General features: G+C 35.8%; 1 pseudogene; it reads left to right on the top strand.

Annotated features, from left to right (window-relative positions):
- Positions 1-500: 500 nt before the first annotated feature.
- On the top strand, positions 501-10,964 carry LOC148129277 (vomeronasal type-2 receptor 26-like; annotated as a pseudogene).
- The last annotated feature ends 5,069 nt before the right edge of the window (positions 10,965-16,033 follow it).

The raw sequence follows: 16,033 nt of genomic DNA, 5'->3' as shown, positions 1-16,033 counted from the left end.
TACCTAGGGAGTCTTAGTTATGTGGCTTCTTCTCAAATCCTTGGGGGTCTCCAAGGGATACGCCCAAAAGAACAGGTCAAGATTAAAAGGTGCTATTAATTGTGGGACCAGAGCTAAAAATGTAACGATCTGCTCTTTGAGAAAGGATATATATATAGAAGCTCTTCTAATTAATGAGTGGGATTACTTTTTGTCATGTTTTATTGCTGCAGACAGAAACTTGTTCATATATGGTGACATAGGTATTCTCGAAGAAGATGGTATTTTTTATTGCAGTGTTACTACCAGGGCTTACATCAGAGGTAGTATTCAGCAAGTTCTGACCAGTTCTGGAGAATCGGTAGCAGAAATTTTGAGTAGTTTGGAGAACCGGCAAATACCACCTCTGACTAGAGATTTTACAGTATCCTTCCCCTGCCACGCCCACCAAGCCACATCCACAGAACCAGTAGTTTAAAAAATTTGAATCCCACCACTGGCTTACATGCTTTACATCTCAGATGAATGCATGTGCTGTGGGGAAATCTCCCCTTATGAAGTACAAGTATTTTTTTCCAGGCAATTTCATAATGGCTGGGATACTATCTCAGTTCTACATGATATCTGATCCAGTACTTTTCACAAGACATCCATCTGAAGAACTAGTTGATGAGATCATGTAAAGGCTTTCTCTTCTTAACTGTAGCATATCTCAGATGAGTTATCTTTCCATAATAGGATGCTTGGATTGAATTAATTAGTATTATTACTTGCAGCAGCAATTTATTTCTCCTGTTTCTGGCTGGTTAGTTCCTTCATTCTAACATAAATTGCTACCTTAACAAATACACACACACACACACACACACACACACACACATTTACAGGATGACAGATCTCTCTTTATTAAAATTTCATATTAAGCTTTTCTCATTTAATTACTTTGAAGCAAATAATCAAAACTGTATGGTGGAATCACTTTTTGTTGCCAATTAAATGGCATCATATTGTGACTTAATGGTTGCTCTGAATATTAGGGAAAATGGTGTTACATAGTACTTTGAACTTGATTTCTAAACAGGTACTTCAGCAAGCATGGAGCAAAAATATAGCCTCTGTCTGCCCTAATGAAAAAGCTACACTTTACTTAGGATAAGGGAGCACTCTAGGTCTATTATGAGCAAAGAAAAAAGATTTATATACAACATTTGCAGTCAAGCATGCTTCTTTGAACAAGTTTTTCATATACCCACAAACCCCCTGAAGAAAATAGAAAAGGATGATGCTAATATATATCTGATATATATATTTAATTACCATAATAAGCTAATATATAAAGTTAGAAGTATGTCTAAGAATTATATGTACATGATAATATGATTATTAAAGTCCCTTCAAGCAATTTATCTGTTTTCTAGTGGAAATTGTTTATAATTAATGAAAGAGCCATAAAAGGCTTCATCCACTAAAAAAATATATACTTTTATGTTTTTTCAAAGAGCTCTTTCCCCTTCATCAAAAATTATGTTTATAACACTCTGAAATATTTTTGCGGACTATTTGAATTATTATTCAAGTATTTTATTAGATTTCATACCGTTATATTAGAACATTGTAGAGTTTTTGAATGCTTAGGCATTTACATGATTAATTTAGTTCTATAGTGTTTAGTTGAAATATTTAAAAAGTATACGTAATGTCGCATCCTTTGAGAAATGAAATATATTTTAATATATTTCTTATTGCATATTTTTCCTACAGAACTATCAGCATATTTTGGCATTGGCTTTAGCTGTGAAAGAGATCAATGAAAACAACCACATTTTACCCAATGTGACTCTCGGTATGCACATCTCTAATAGTTATTTCATGGAGAGATGGACATACTTGGCTTCAATAGAGCTTCTCTCAACACGGGACAAATTCATCCCCAATTATAAGTGTGATGCAAAGGATAGGGCAATCTCTGTTATTGCAGGACCCAACTCTCACATCTATCCCTACATGGCAAATGTCTTGAATGTCTACAAGATGCCCCAGGTAAGATTTACCTTTGAATGAAATGTAATAGTCTGTCAGAAGAGCCTTGAAAGGCACAGTCTAGACAATGATCTTATCAAAAGCATCTGGGCCCAAACCAGAAAATCAATTTGAGAAAGCAACTCAGAAAGGACTCTTCCTTGTTCTTTCGAATGTAAAGGGAGAGGAGGAGGGAATTCTTGCAAGATCAGAAAACCAAAATCACGAATACTAAATATTCTTTACGGTACCAGAAGCCCACAAGTTTGAAAACAATTCTCCCCTCCTGCTACATTTACAAAGTTGTGTTTACAAAGCAAAATGATAATGATAATGATAATGATAATGATAATGATAATGATAAGATGATGATGATGATGATATACATTTTATATTACATTTTATTATTTGGAAATAAATAATTGGCAATTCAAACAGAAATGAAAAAAATATGGTGGGCAAATAGATATTGTACTTGATTAATTTCTCAGTCTTAATCCAAACCTATTAATAATTTACGGTTCTTTGACTCACTTATAAATACACTTTGCTGAAGTATATTTGCCAGTGGTATTCAAGTGGTATTTAGTATTTTAGCATTTATTTGATTTGTCAATCGCTTACAAGATACAAGTATAAGAATAAATATAGTTTTGAATACATGAGATAGATATTTATAAGAAAAATAAAAAACAATAGGATGGGGACGGTAGGCACGATTGGTGCGCTTATGCACACCCCCTACAGGCCTCTTAGGAAGGGGTGAGGTCAATAGTAGACAGTCTAAGGTTAAAGTTTTTGGGGTTTGGGAAAGAAACTACTAGAATTAGGTAGAGTATTCCAAACATTGACCACTGTGTTGCTGAAGTCGTATTTTCTGCAGTCAAGTTTGGTGCGGTTAACCTTGAGTTTGTATCTATTGTGTGCTCTTGTTTTGTTATGATTGAAGCTGAAGTATTCATTTGCAAGTAGGACATTGCAATGTATGATTTTATATACTATACTTAGATTGGACCAAAGGCGGCATAGTTCTAGGGTTTCTAGGTCTAAAATTTCAAGTCTGGTGGCATAAGGTATTGTGCAATGAGTAGAGGAGTGGAGAACTCTTCTTGTGAAATATTTCTGGACATTTTCAATTGTGTTAATATCAGATACATGATATGGGTTCCAGACTGATGAGCTGTATTCAAGTATAGGTCTAGCAAATGTTTTGTATGCTCTAGTTAGTAGTGTGATATTACCAGAGAAGAAGTTATGTAGGATTAGATTAACAACTCTTAATGCCTTTTTGGCTATGTAGTTACAGTGGGTTCTAGCACTTAGATCATTAGAGATGAGTACTCCAAGGTCCTTGACAAAGTTTGGATCTTCAACAAGGTCTTGACTATTTAGCTTGTATTTTATTTTCTGATTTTTTTTCTGCCAATATGTAAGACAGAGCATTTATTTGTTGAGATTTGAAGTTGCCATTTGATTGACCATTCTGATACATAGTCAAGGTCTTTTGGGAGGATAGTAGTATTGTCTGTGGTGTTGAATAGCTTTACATCATCAGTGAAGAGAATGTAGTTGCTCTTAATATAATCACAGAGGTCATTTATGTAGAGTATGAAGAGAGTTGGTCCTAAAATACTGCCTTGGGGGACACCACTGTTGACAGGTACAGAATTTGATCGGATGCTCCCAATTTTGACCATTTGTTGTCTGTTTGACAGGAATGCTTCTATCCAGTTATGCAGGTGTCCAGAGATACCATAAGATTTTAGTTTTAGTAGTAGTTTGTCATGTACCACTGAATCAAAGGCTTTACAGAACTCTATATAGATTGCGTCTATTGCTTTGCCCTGATTGAGTTGTGTAGTTGTCATGCCCCTGGTGGAGACTGACTCTGAGGAAGAGGAGGAACAGCCAACAGGGAGTGGGAGTGTGGCTCCAGAGGTGGTGGAGGAGGCTGGGGAAGGGCAGAGGCCAGCTGAGCAATCAGAGGAGGATCCAGGCCCATCCCCTATCCATACTAAGTCACACAGGGAGAAGAGGATCAGGGAAAAGCGAGGAGGAGATTACCATGATCCTCCTCATGGCTTGCAGCTGGAGGCTATGTATATAAGTTTGTAACTGCGTAGTCAGAATTGCTGGAGTCAGTTTAGTGTTTACTTTGAAAGAGGTTTATCTTTGCTGGCGTTCTTCCCATGGACTCTCCTCGGTTATCTTCCTGGAATGTATGATTAATTATCTTGGCTTGCTTTGGAACTCTTGCCAATGCGGTTTGTTTCGGTTTTCTTTTTGCCTCATTATTTACTTTTGTGACTTTAAACTGTGCCTAATAAAACAGTGAAGTTAAGTTGAAGCCATTACCGGACTTTAATGTATGTTTTGGGTTTTGGGTTATTTTGAGAGACTACGGGTCATCACAGTAGTCCATATGTTTTTGCAGTGTAAGAGTTGCAGATTACAGGATAGTTTTTTTCTGAAACCAAATTGTTTATTAGAGAGTCGGTTGTTTGTCTCTAAGTGGAGGATAATGGATTGGTTAATAATTGATTCCATGACTTTACAGGTGATGCAGCATAAAGAGATTGGTCTGTAATTTTCAACTAGGCTGGGGTCTCTCTTTATGAAGATGGGGATGACCGTGGCTCGAGACCATAGTTGTTACTCTAGTTGTTTTTGGGATTGTACCCAACACATTTTATGAATACATTTTCTTACCATTTTTTAATATTAATAACATGAAGGATTCATAATTTTAAAAATTGAATATATTATTATTTGGGAATAGTTATTTTTCTCTTTAAATTCATTTCCTGAATTAATGCATATCTGAGGTCTCAGGCTTTGTACTTATATTACAATAGCAAACTGTTGAATGAATATTCTGCATATCAGTTTTTTCAGAACATGATTAGATCTTGGTTATTACACAGTTGAACATTGGGCGCTATCGAACAAAATGAAATTCAATGATGAAAAAAGTAAAGTTCTACATTTTAGGCCAGAAAAATCAAATGCACAGTTACAGTATATGTGGTACCTTGCTCAATAGTAGTGTGAGAGGGATCTTGGAGTCCTAGTGGAGAACTGTTTGAATATGAGCCAGCAGTGTGCAGCAGCTGCCAAAAAGCCAACACAGTTCTAGGCTGCATAAACAGATGGATAGAATCTAGATCATATGAAGAGTTAATACCACTTTAGAATGCCTTGGTAAGGCTAAACTTACTGCATTCAGTTTTGGTCACCACGATGTAAAAAAGATGTTGAGACTCTAGAAAGAGAGTGCAGAGAAGATCAACAAAGATGATTAAGGGACTGGAGGCTAAAACATATGAGGAACGGTTGCAGGACCTGGGTATGTCCAGTCTAATGAAAAGAAGGACTAGGGGAAACATGCTAACAGTGTTCCAATATCTCAGGAGCTGCCAAAAAGAAGAGGGAGTCAAGCTATTCTCCAAAACACCTGAGGGCAGGACAAGAAGCAATGGTTGGAAAATAGTCAAGGAGAGAAGCAACTTAGAACTAAGGAGAAATTTCCTAACAGTTAGAGCAATTAGTCAGTTGAACAACTTGCCTTTAGAATTTGTGAATGTTCCAACACTGGAAGTTTTGAAAAAAATATGTCAGATAACCATTTGTCTGAAGTGGTGTAGGGTTTCCTGCCTAGGCAGGGGGTTGGACTAGATGACCTCCAAGGTCCCTTCCAACTCTGTTATTCTATTCTAAAACCCTAAATTGAGCAGATTTTTTTAAAAATAATAATGAATGTTTCATTTTGGAAAACTATGCTTCTTTTTCTTTTCTACCTTCAGCTGAGATATGGGTCTTCTCCAATTATAGATGACAAGATACAGACTGGTTTTTTTCATCGTTTTTTCCCAAATGGTGATCAACAGATTAAGGGTATTCTCCAGTTGATGCTGCATTTTAAATGGACATGGATTGGACTGATTTCTCAACCTGATGTGATTGGAGAAAGTTTTGTACAAAATGCTGTTCCTTTGTATTCCCAGAAAGGTGTCTGCTTTGACTTCATAGAAGAGATGGTCAAGAAAACCTTTTCTAATGATGGTTTGAGTGTCCTTACAGGTTTTCATAAAACATACACAATTATCATGCAGAGCACTGTCAATGTTGTTATACTATATTGTGAAAATCAGAACACTATCTTTTTTAGAATGTTGCCTTATGTTGAAATACTTGTAGAGTCATCCATTGAGGGAAAAGATAAAGTTTGGATAATGCCAGCCCATATGGAGTTTACCTCAGTTGCACTTCAAAGAACAATGGTTATGCATGCCTTCAATGGTTTTATATCTTTCAGAGTTTCTTCCAAGGAGATCTGTGGATTCAATCAGATGAGAAACCCAACTTCAGAACTGGAAGACTATTTAATGAGAGTGTTCTGGGAACAGGCTTTTGAATGTTCTTTCCCTAAAGATAAGTTAGATGAAGATAAAATAGTATGCACAGGAGAAGAGAAGGTGGAGAAACTGCCTAAGTTTGTGTTTGATACCATCATGAGTGGGGAGAGTTACAGCATCTATAATGCAGTCTATGGTGTGGCACATGCCTTACAAGCCATGCTTTCCTTGCAATCCAAATACAAAATAAGGATAGAAGTTGGGAAAGAAATATTGTTGGCTCAAAAAGCATGGCAGGTAATAAAAGAATAAATGAATATTTCCTATTGCTGTTCTATCTAATGCAATAAGCTTTCCGACAAAGATTATGGCTAATGAGAATGCTGGAGTAATGATTTTTAAGTCTTTTTTCTTTCTGTTTCTTCCTTCCTTCCCAATAATTGTCTACCTCTACTTCTGTTTAGCTCCATCACTATTTGAGAACTATCTCATTTAATAACACTGCAGGACAGAAAATTTCCTTTAATGAAAATGGAGATTTAGAGACTGGATTTGACATTATCAACTGGGTCACCTTCCCAAATGAGACCTTTGTTAAAGTCAAAGTTGGAAAGATTGTCCCAAAAGCTTCTCCAGATAAACTCCAGATAAATTCACCATTTCTGCAAAAGACATAATCTGGCCCACCATGTTTAACCAGGTATAGCCTGCTCAGATTTCAAACTGTGTGTTCTTCCCAATCCCTTCTTGCTTCCAGAATTATTGATTTGAATGGATCTAATCCTTTAAGTTGTTAAGTTGAAAACTGCAAAAGTGAAGAAATAGAGCTAGTCCTTGAATTACGGTAGTCCTTGAATTATGACCACAAGTGAAAATTTTATGACTTTTCTTGGTATAGTTGTTAACTGAATCACTGTCATTTTTAAGTTAGTAACATACTTGTTAAATTATTTGGCTTCTTTTTGACTTTGCTTGTTTGCTTGAAGTTCCAAAAGATGATCACAAGATCCCAGGGCACTGCAACTATAATATATATGAGCCACTTGCCAAGCATATTAATTTTGATCAGCTGATCTTGTGGATACTTCAATGGTCATAAGTGTGAAAAACAGTCATAAGTCACTTTTTTCAGTGCTTTTGTAACTTTGGAGGTACTTGAAGATTATCTGAAATGACCAGGAAACTTAAAATACAAAAATATGTGCATACTAAGGCTTAAAATAATGTCCTGATATCTCCTTGTCAAATCTCTTTGCTTTTAGCAAAACTTAATCCAATACCTAGAATATTTCTTTGTAGGTTGCCTAATTATAATAGATCTAGGTCTAGATCATCTAGATTTAGATATGCACTAAAGTAACTAAAGCTATATATGACAGAAGTTGCAACATTTTAATATTGATGGTGTGAAAAGTTCAATGCTACTGTATGTGCTGGGAGATTTCCCTAACAAGGATATGTTTTGGAAAACGCATGGTTTGTTTTCTGGTAGTGACTCTGAATATTATATCAAGTGATTTTTGGTGTTGTGAGTTGTATAAATAAATACATGTTTACAAATACACATATACACAATGCAGACAGAGAGAGACAATACAGGAAGATATCATCTGAATACCGAGAACAGTATGATGGATGGGTGGATGGATAGTCTTTTTTTTATAATGAATCTACTTAGTGCAGCTTTGGATCCTTGAATGTTTGCTTGGCCGAACTTTTAATTATAGAATTGTTGAGACACACCTGAGATCTTACAAGTAACTATCATCACCATAAGCATTAAACATCCATTTTTAAAAAGGATTACACCAACACAGAAATACACATGCAGATAATTGTCTGCTTGTACATATGTACAGAGTAGGTGTCACAGTCCCATGAAAAATGATTTTTGTTGTTGTGAGTTATATTGAAAATCTCATTCACAATTCAACATATACAGATCATTCAAACATTACACCCAATGTTTACCACCAGTCTCCTACATTATATATTAAAGAGAATAAATACATGTTTACAAATACACATATACACAATGCAGACAGAGAGAGAAAGAGAGAGAGAGAGAGAGAGAGAGAGAGAGAGAGAGAGAGGGGGGTATCATTTATCTATCCATAAGAAAAGGTGGACTGGAAAATATGTACTTACTTACCATTTCAAAGTTAGTTACTGAGCCCCAATTTCCCTGAGACAAAAAAACTCCTACTTTACTGCAGTCTTAGTATTGAAAGGCCTATATCAACCTGAACATTACCCAAGAAGATGGTTTGAAGGCAATCAATTTAGGATGACAATACTGGAAGACATGATCTGCATACCAAGAACAGTATGATGGGTGGGTGGGTGGGTGAGTGGATAAATGGATAAGTGGAAGGATGGAGGAATGGATGGCTTTCCCAAGTTTTTATTTATCCCCAAAATGGCAAGAATGATAAAACTATGGCCCTTAGATTAACCCTGGTCCAAAGAGAAACCTCCACATTGCTGTGGCCAAAGTAGAGAAAGGAATTAAAACAAAGGGTGGGGGGGAGGTAAGTCTTTATTTCCAGCGAATTTATGCATGAAAAATAAATTCTTCTGGATTTTTACATTCTCCTAGCCAAATAGCAATAGCACTTAGACTTATATACTGCTTTATAATGTTTTATAGCCCTCTCTAAGTGGTTTACAGACTCAGCATATTGCCCCCAACAATCTGGGTCCTCATTTTACCCACTTTGGAAGGATGGAAGTCTGAATCAACCTTGAGCCTGGTGGGATTTGAACTGCCAAATTGTAGGCAGCTGGCTGCAGCAGAAGTAGTGTGCAGTACTGCACTCTAAACACTGTACCACAGAGGCTCCCTACAAATGATGCTATCATCCTGGATCTCCAGTTTATAGTGTTCCTATCTCCAGTTTTGATGCTAGTGCCCATTTTCTGCAGTAATTTATTACAATTACTCTAAACCAATTGACACTTGTATGCTATTATTTAAAAGTAAAATTCACCCAGAAATAGAATTTTCTGATAGAAAATTGTTACTTTTAATAAATCCTGCTTTCATTTCTTGATAGATTCAACCTATTTCTGTATGCAATGACAATTGCCATTCGGGGACCAGGAAGAGGAAAATAGAAGGAAAGTCATTTTGCTGTTATGGCTGCATTCCATGTGCAAAAGGGAAAATTTCAAACCAGATGGGTAAGAGTTGCTTTGTGAGAAACTATTCAGACTCCTTACAGGAACTGTGTGATTTGAAATTCTAATATTTAAAACTTGTAAGGGGACTTTTAGTATCATGATTGAATGAATGACATTGCTTCTTAAATTTAAGAATAAAAAGATGTTTCAGAGAATACAAAAATAAATGAGCTATTCAGGTTGTTGCACATTACTGCTTCTGATTAATCGGGAACAAAACTATGAAAAGATAAGCCTAATGAAAACCTTTTTCTACTGTAGAATGAGGGATTTTCCCAAGAAAGATAGAAAAGAGAGAAGGAGTGGAGGGAGGGAGGAGGAGAGGGAGGAGAAGCTACATAAAAGAGTAACAGGGTAGAATTATAATCACAAAGCAATGTGTAAGTATTAGACATTCTAGCATACTTACATTGTAACACTAAATATACTGTACATTAAACAGGGATTTTTAATTAATCTCATTAATGAACTCTTCTATTAATTATCTATCTGTTCCCCTATATTAGTATTTCTAGAAATGGATCTTAATGCTTTATTTTTCCAGATGCAGTTGATTGCTTCCATTTTTCAGAAGATCAATATCCAAATAAGGCTCAAAATCTCTGTATTGTAAAAACTACAACCTTCCTGTCTTACAGTGAGCCACTGGGAATCACCTTGGCCACTGTTAGTCTCTTCTTTTCCTTCATCACAACTTTGGTGCTGGGTGTCTTCATTAAAAACCAGGACACACCCACAGTCAAAGCCAACAATAGAAACCTCACTTACATTCTTCTCATTGCTCTCCTCCTTTCCTTTCTTTGCAGTTTACTCTTCATTGGGAAACCTGACCAAATGAAAGGTCTGTTGCAACAAATGGCTTTTGGCATCATCTTCTCCATAGCCCTTTCTTGCATTTTGGGGAAAACAACCATTGTTGTTATTGCTTTTATGGCCACTAAGCCAGGCTCCAAAATGAGGAAATGGGTGGGAAACAGGTTGGCCAAAAGTATTATCCTATCTTGCTCCATAGCACAATTCACCATTTGTACAATGTGGTTGGCAATTTCTCACCCATTTCCACATTTAGACATGCACTCCATGGCTGAAGAAATTGTCCTAGAATGTAATGAAGGTTCAGCCATCATGTTTTACCTCGTCCTTGGCTTTATGGGGTTCTTGGCTTCTATCAGCTTCACATTGGCCTTTCTAGCCAGGAAGTTACCTGACACCTTTAATGAAGCCAAATTTATCGCTTTCAGCATGTTGGTCTTTTGCAGTGTCTGGATATCATTTGTTCCAACCAAGGGAAAATATATGGTCACTGTGGAGATCTTCTCCATTTTGGCTTTGGCATCTGGGTTACTGGGCTGCATCTTTTTCCCAAAATGCTATATTATTATTTTTAGACCTGATTTGAATATAAAGGGACAGTTAATAAAGAAATGATTCAGAGTTTGCTTATTGATGTGATGCAAGAAATGTACCTCTGGTTCCAACAGTAAATGTTGGGCTCATTTCATGCCAGAATTATTGACTTATTATCATAAATATAAGCATACAACCTAAACACAAATTTCTATTAAAGATCTCTTACACATATTGAACAGAAACATTTATATGCAGAAGTCTATAATCGGGAAAGAATTATGTATCTATTAAGTAACTCAATTTCCTTGAGAACAATTGCTACTAAAGGGAACAAATACTGTAGTACAAGCATCTTATATTTTGAAAATATAAGAAGTTTCGTTAAAATTACAAAACAATGGGGACATGACTTTGGGAATAATTTCATTGTTCTTCTACTATTTGAGTTGGAGAAAACTTCTGATTAAATATAATGCAGGCTTAAATATAATGCTATTAAATCCACTGCAATTCCTAAAGATCACAGTAGTTTATCAAAATTGGCCAATTAAGGTTTGCTTTAGCATTAGACTATTTGCTAGGCTGCTAAAAAGGAGAATGGTAATTATTGTTGAAAAAATATCTAGGAAACCAAGGATATGGGAAAAAGCTCGTGTCCTTGCAGCTAAATAGCATAACCATGAATGAATTAAGAGAGTAAGATTGAATGCTATGAGATCCACAAGCATATGAGAGCTTATGATTAACTGGGTTCAAATATTTTATCAACATACAGTATGCCAATCTGAATCACAATTTTGAACTGGTTGTCAAAAACAATACTTTTCTACTTTCCACTTGACATATATCTTCCTGTGTATGGAGATGAAAATGGCAATAAGCAATTGCATAGTCCTTGACGTGGCATTCTGAAATATCTATAATAGTGATTGACAAATTAGCAGTTCATGCTGATTTCCAAGTTATTAAAATGTATAACTTAATCATTCAACTATCAGGATTTAAACTAATTGTTTGGGATAACTAAAAAGGATAGACATTGTGCTTTGCAATAAAAATATGTTGAAGAATACAGATGACTAACTTGTTTGATTCTCTTTATACATATCGACCAATTATGAACTTGTCTCACAGTAAAAAATAAGGCAAATAGCATAATATAGCTACATTAGAAATTCATTCACTCTGCTCTTTATCCTGCCTGACATTAGAAATTTTGTTTATAAGAATTAGATCGAATTGGGAAATAAAACTGTTAAAAATTAAACAAGAAGAATATAAAGCACAAGCATTTGCTGATGACCTTGTATTCTTTACAGAAGAACCAATAGAGACAGGACCAAAATTAATTAAAAAAATAAATTCAGGGAAGGAGCCAGTTTAACGATTAACAAAGATAAAACTAAAATGATAACAAAAAATGTAACAGAAAATCAGAAAAAGAAATTAGTGGAAGAAACAGGTCTACAAATTGCAAAGAAAGTTAAATATTTGGGCATTTGGCTTACTTTATAATTATATAAACCTAGTACAACAAATAAAGAAAGACTTAGAAAAGTGGAAGAAAATACAGCTATCTCTGTTATGGAGGATCGCGGCCCTTTAAATGTATATTTTACCAAGATTACTCTACTTCTTTCAGATGATCCCAATAAAATTGGATAAAAAGTTGTGTTTTTAAAATTTAAATAAAATGATTATATAATTCATTTGGGCAGGTAACAGAACAAGGATAAAATTAAGTGCATTGCAGGATAATAGAAGCAGAGGTGGATTTGGACTCCCTGCCTGGGAAACATACTACAATGCTGCAGGTTTAATGTGGATTAAAGAATGGGCCAATTTGAGAAATAAAAGAACTTTAACTTTAGAGAGGCATGATTTACAAGCGGGATGGCATGCCTTCATATGGAACCCAGGAAGTAAGACCCAAGCTTACTTCCATAGACATATAATAAGATATCCATTAATATGAATATGGAGGGAAATTATATAAAAATTTCAGGATGGGTGTCCACCATGGAGGCATTGATACACTCCAATATCCTGGGAATTGGAAAAATGGTTAGATACTATGAATTTTTAGACCCCAAAGGAGTATTAAAAACAAGTCAAAAACTTAAGAGACCAAGGGTTGAATATAGATTGGTCGCCATACCTCCAATTAAAAGCAAGGTATAAAAAAGACCAGGAGGAATACGGAATTGAAATAGAGCCAAACCAATTATATAAACTCTTGGGGGGGGGGTACAGAAGAAAAATTAATTTCAAATATGTATAAATATTTATTAGAGTTTGATTTGGCAGAGGAATCAGTGAAGGGCTCGATGATAGCATGGGCAAGAAATGTGGGATATAATATTGATCTGGAGGATTGGGAACAAATTTGAAGAAGAATTACACAATAATGAAATCATTGGTATATAAAGAAAATCAGTATAAAATGGGTTATTGGTGCTATCTGGCCCCTTCGAGATTAGCCAAAATGTACCCCAATTTAAGCCCAGTCTGCTGGAAATGTAAGTAGACAGAGGGCACCTTCTTCCACATCTGGTGGCTTTGCCCAAAAGTTAAGAAATATTGGATAAAAATACGAACAGGGATAAAAGAAATTACGACCTTCCAAATAGAGCTCAAAGCAGAAATTTTTCTATTGGGGATAATAAAAGGAAATTACACAAAAGAGATAAAATATTTAATTTTGCATATAGTCATTGCAGTGAAACTAGCAGTTTGAAAGCAGTTTGTTTGAAAGGAGACCTTATGCCAATAGAGAGTTTAATAATCCAAAAAATCTACGATTGAGCTAAAATGGATAAACTTACTCTAAAATTAAAAGAAAAGGAAGACTGAAAGTACTATACAGTTTGGGAAAACTGGTACAAATGGATAAATGACAGAAATAAGCAAGTAAATAAATAAGGGAGGAATAGTTTAAAAAGGATAATGTAAGAAAATAACCAGGAATATGTAATATGTACTGGAACAATAATTGGTATGTAAGCACTGTCAAAATGATTTGTAATGTTTATAGTGTTTTTTGTTTTAATGAGTTGTATTGTATTTTATACTTATTCTTTTAAATGTTTAATAAAGGTTTCTCTATATAAAAAAGTACAATCACCCTGGTGCTCAAAGATGACTCCAAATATAAATAAAGAAGAATGGGAGTTTATAATATGAGGGATCTTCTTCTCTTAGCCATTTTATTTCAACATTTCCCAAACAAGCTATAATTTAATGACCTTCTTAAAAACCACCAAATTATGAACATTTCAATTTTGACAGCTATTGTCAGGGTTTCAAGGTACACCTTAAACAGAATCAAAACTTTAAGTCAGGCATTTTCCTCAAAGTTTGAATTTATTACAGATGTCATATTGGCACATCTGGGAAAACCTGAATCTGAAAGCCCCGGATTTTCCCCACCCAAATTAAAGTCAAAGTTTCTTCCCCTGCATCCACAGGGGCATTAAATGGTCCAATCAGGTCACTGTCCCTACTGTGGTTAATTCCCAGTCCTGTTTCCTCAGGAGCAGGCTGAATGTCCTTGACTCCCAAGGTAAAAAATGTTATTATGGCTATAAATCCCACACTGTTGCCATAAACCCTCCTCCAGTTCCCATAGCTCTCCCATCTGCCACGGTGGCAGCCATGAAGATTCCAATTGAAAGATTGCTCCAGGGCTGACTGCTATTGTATTAGGAAATTATGTTTTTGTAAGTTCAGAACTGTTAAAATAATTATTGTTTTGCATCTGTCCTTTTGAAAATTCTTGTTTTCCCTCCAGGTCATATATTGTTTTAGTTATAAGCATATACTTTTTCATTATTCCACAGATGTAGAAAGGGTGCAGAGCAGAGCAATAAATATTATTAGGGAACTGAAGGCTAAAACATACGATGAACAGTTGCTGGAACTGGGTATGTCTAGTCTGATGAAAAGAAGAACTAGGAGTGACATGACAGCAGTGTTCCAATATCTCAGGGGCTGCCACAAAGAAGAGGGAGTCAAGGTATTCTCCAAAGTATCTGAGGGAAGAAAAGAAGCAAAGGGGGAAAATTCATCAAGGAGAGAAGCAACTTAGGACTAAGGAGAAATTTTCTGATAGAAAAATTAATCAATGGAACAAATTGCCTGCAGAAGTTGTAAATGCTCCAACACTGGAAGTTTTTAAGAAGAGATTGAATAACCATCTGTCTGAAACGGTGTAGGGTTTCCTGCCTAAGCAGGGGGTTGGACTAGAAGACCTCCAAGGTTCTTTCCAATTCTCTATTCTATTCTATTCTATTCTATTCTATTCTATTGATGTGAGCCATATTTTTTCTGTAGCATTTATCTAAGGATCAGTTTATTTCCCCTATAATTATCCAAGATTCCTTTGCATTTACTTTTCAAATTCCTGAAAAGTTCCAAAGAACAGAAGAAAATGGGGATTTAAGAATTGCTAATAGTATTGTCAGGTTTCCAAGTGATAAAATCCATTTAAAAAGGAAAGAGCAAAGTCCATCTCCCAAAACAATTTCTTTTATTTAGGAAAGCATCAAATTGGCAAAGTCTGTTGAAATTCCGGATCTGACACAACCTGGAATTACACCACATAATATTAGAAATTAGAAACAGCCCACAAAAGTCACATATCCCAATAGAAGTAAATTTATGTTGCCTGATGACATCAGTCTCTACCTCCAGGTCTCAACAGGGTCACCCTAGGTTATTGGAAAAAGTACATAGTGGAGTGGAGATAGAGAGAGTTGTTTAGGCTAGGTGGTTCTCCTTCACTGTCTGCATCTTGAATGATGGGCAATCCTGTTGCCAGAGTTCCCTCCCCTGTTGGTTTTTGGGGGTTGGCACACAAGTTTGATTTTCTCAGGAGGTTTTCTTGGTACCTTTTGTCCTTTAGGGGGAGCGGGTGCTCTCACTCGAGGTACCAAGGCTGGTGCTAAGCACTCCAATGCCCTTGCTGCCCACAACAGAAACACTTCATGGAAGTTGGGGGAGGGGTGCTGTTTGACATCCTTTGCCTTGGTGTAAAGCTGAGCACCATGTGATTTATCTTTTGGGTTGTTTCTCAGTGTTGCTTCTTCGGTGCTGTCTCAGTGTATTGTCCATTGCTATGGCCATTTGATACCACTCATACATTCCAT

This window comes from Notechis scutatus, chromosome Z (assembly GCF_049901735.1).
Source record: "Notechis scutatus isolate UNSWTSFEM ecotype Mainland chromosome Z, rNotScu1.2, whole genome shotgun sequence".
NCBI lineage: Eukaryota > Metazoa > Chordata > Lepidosauria > Squamata > Elapidae > Notechis > Notechis scutatus.
This window is presented reverse-complemented; position numbering and strand designations above follow the sequence as displayed.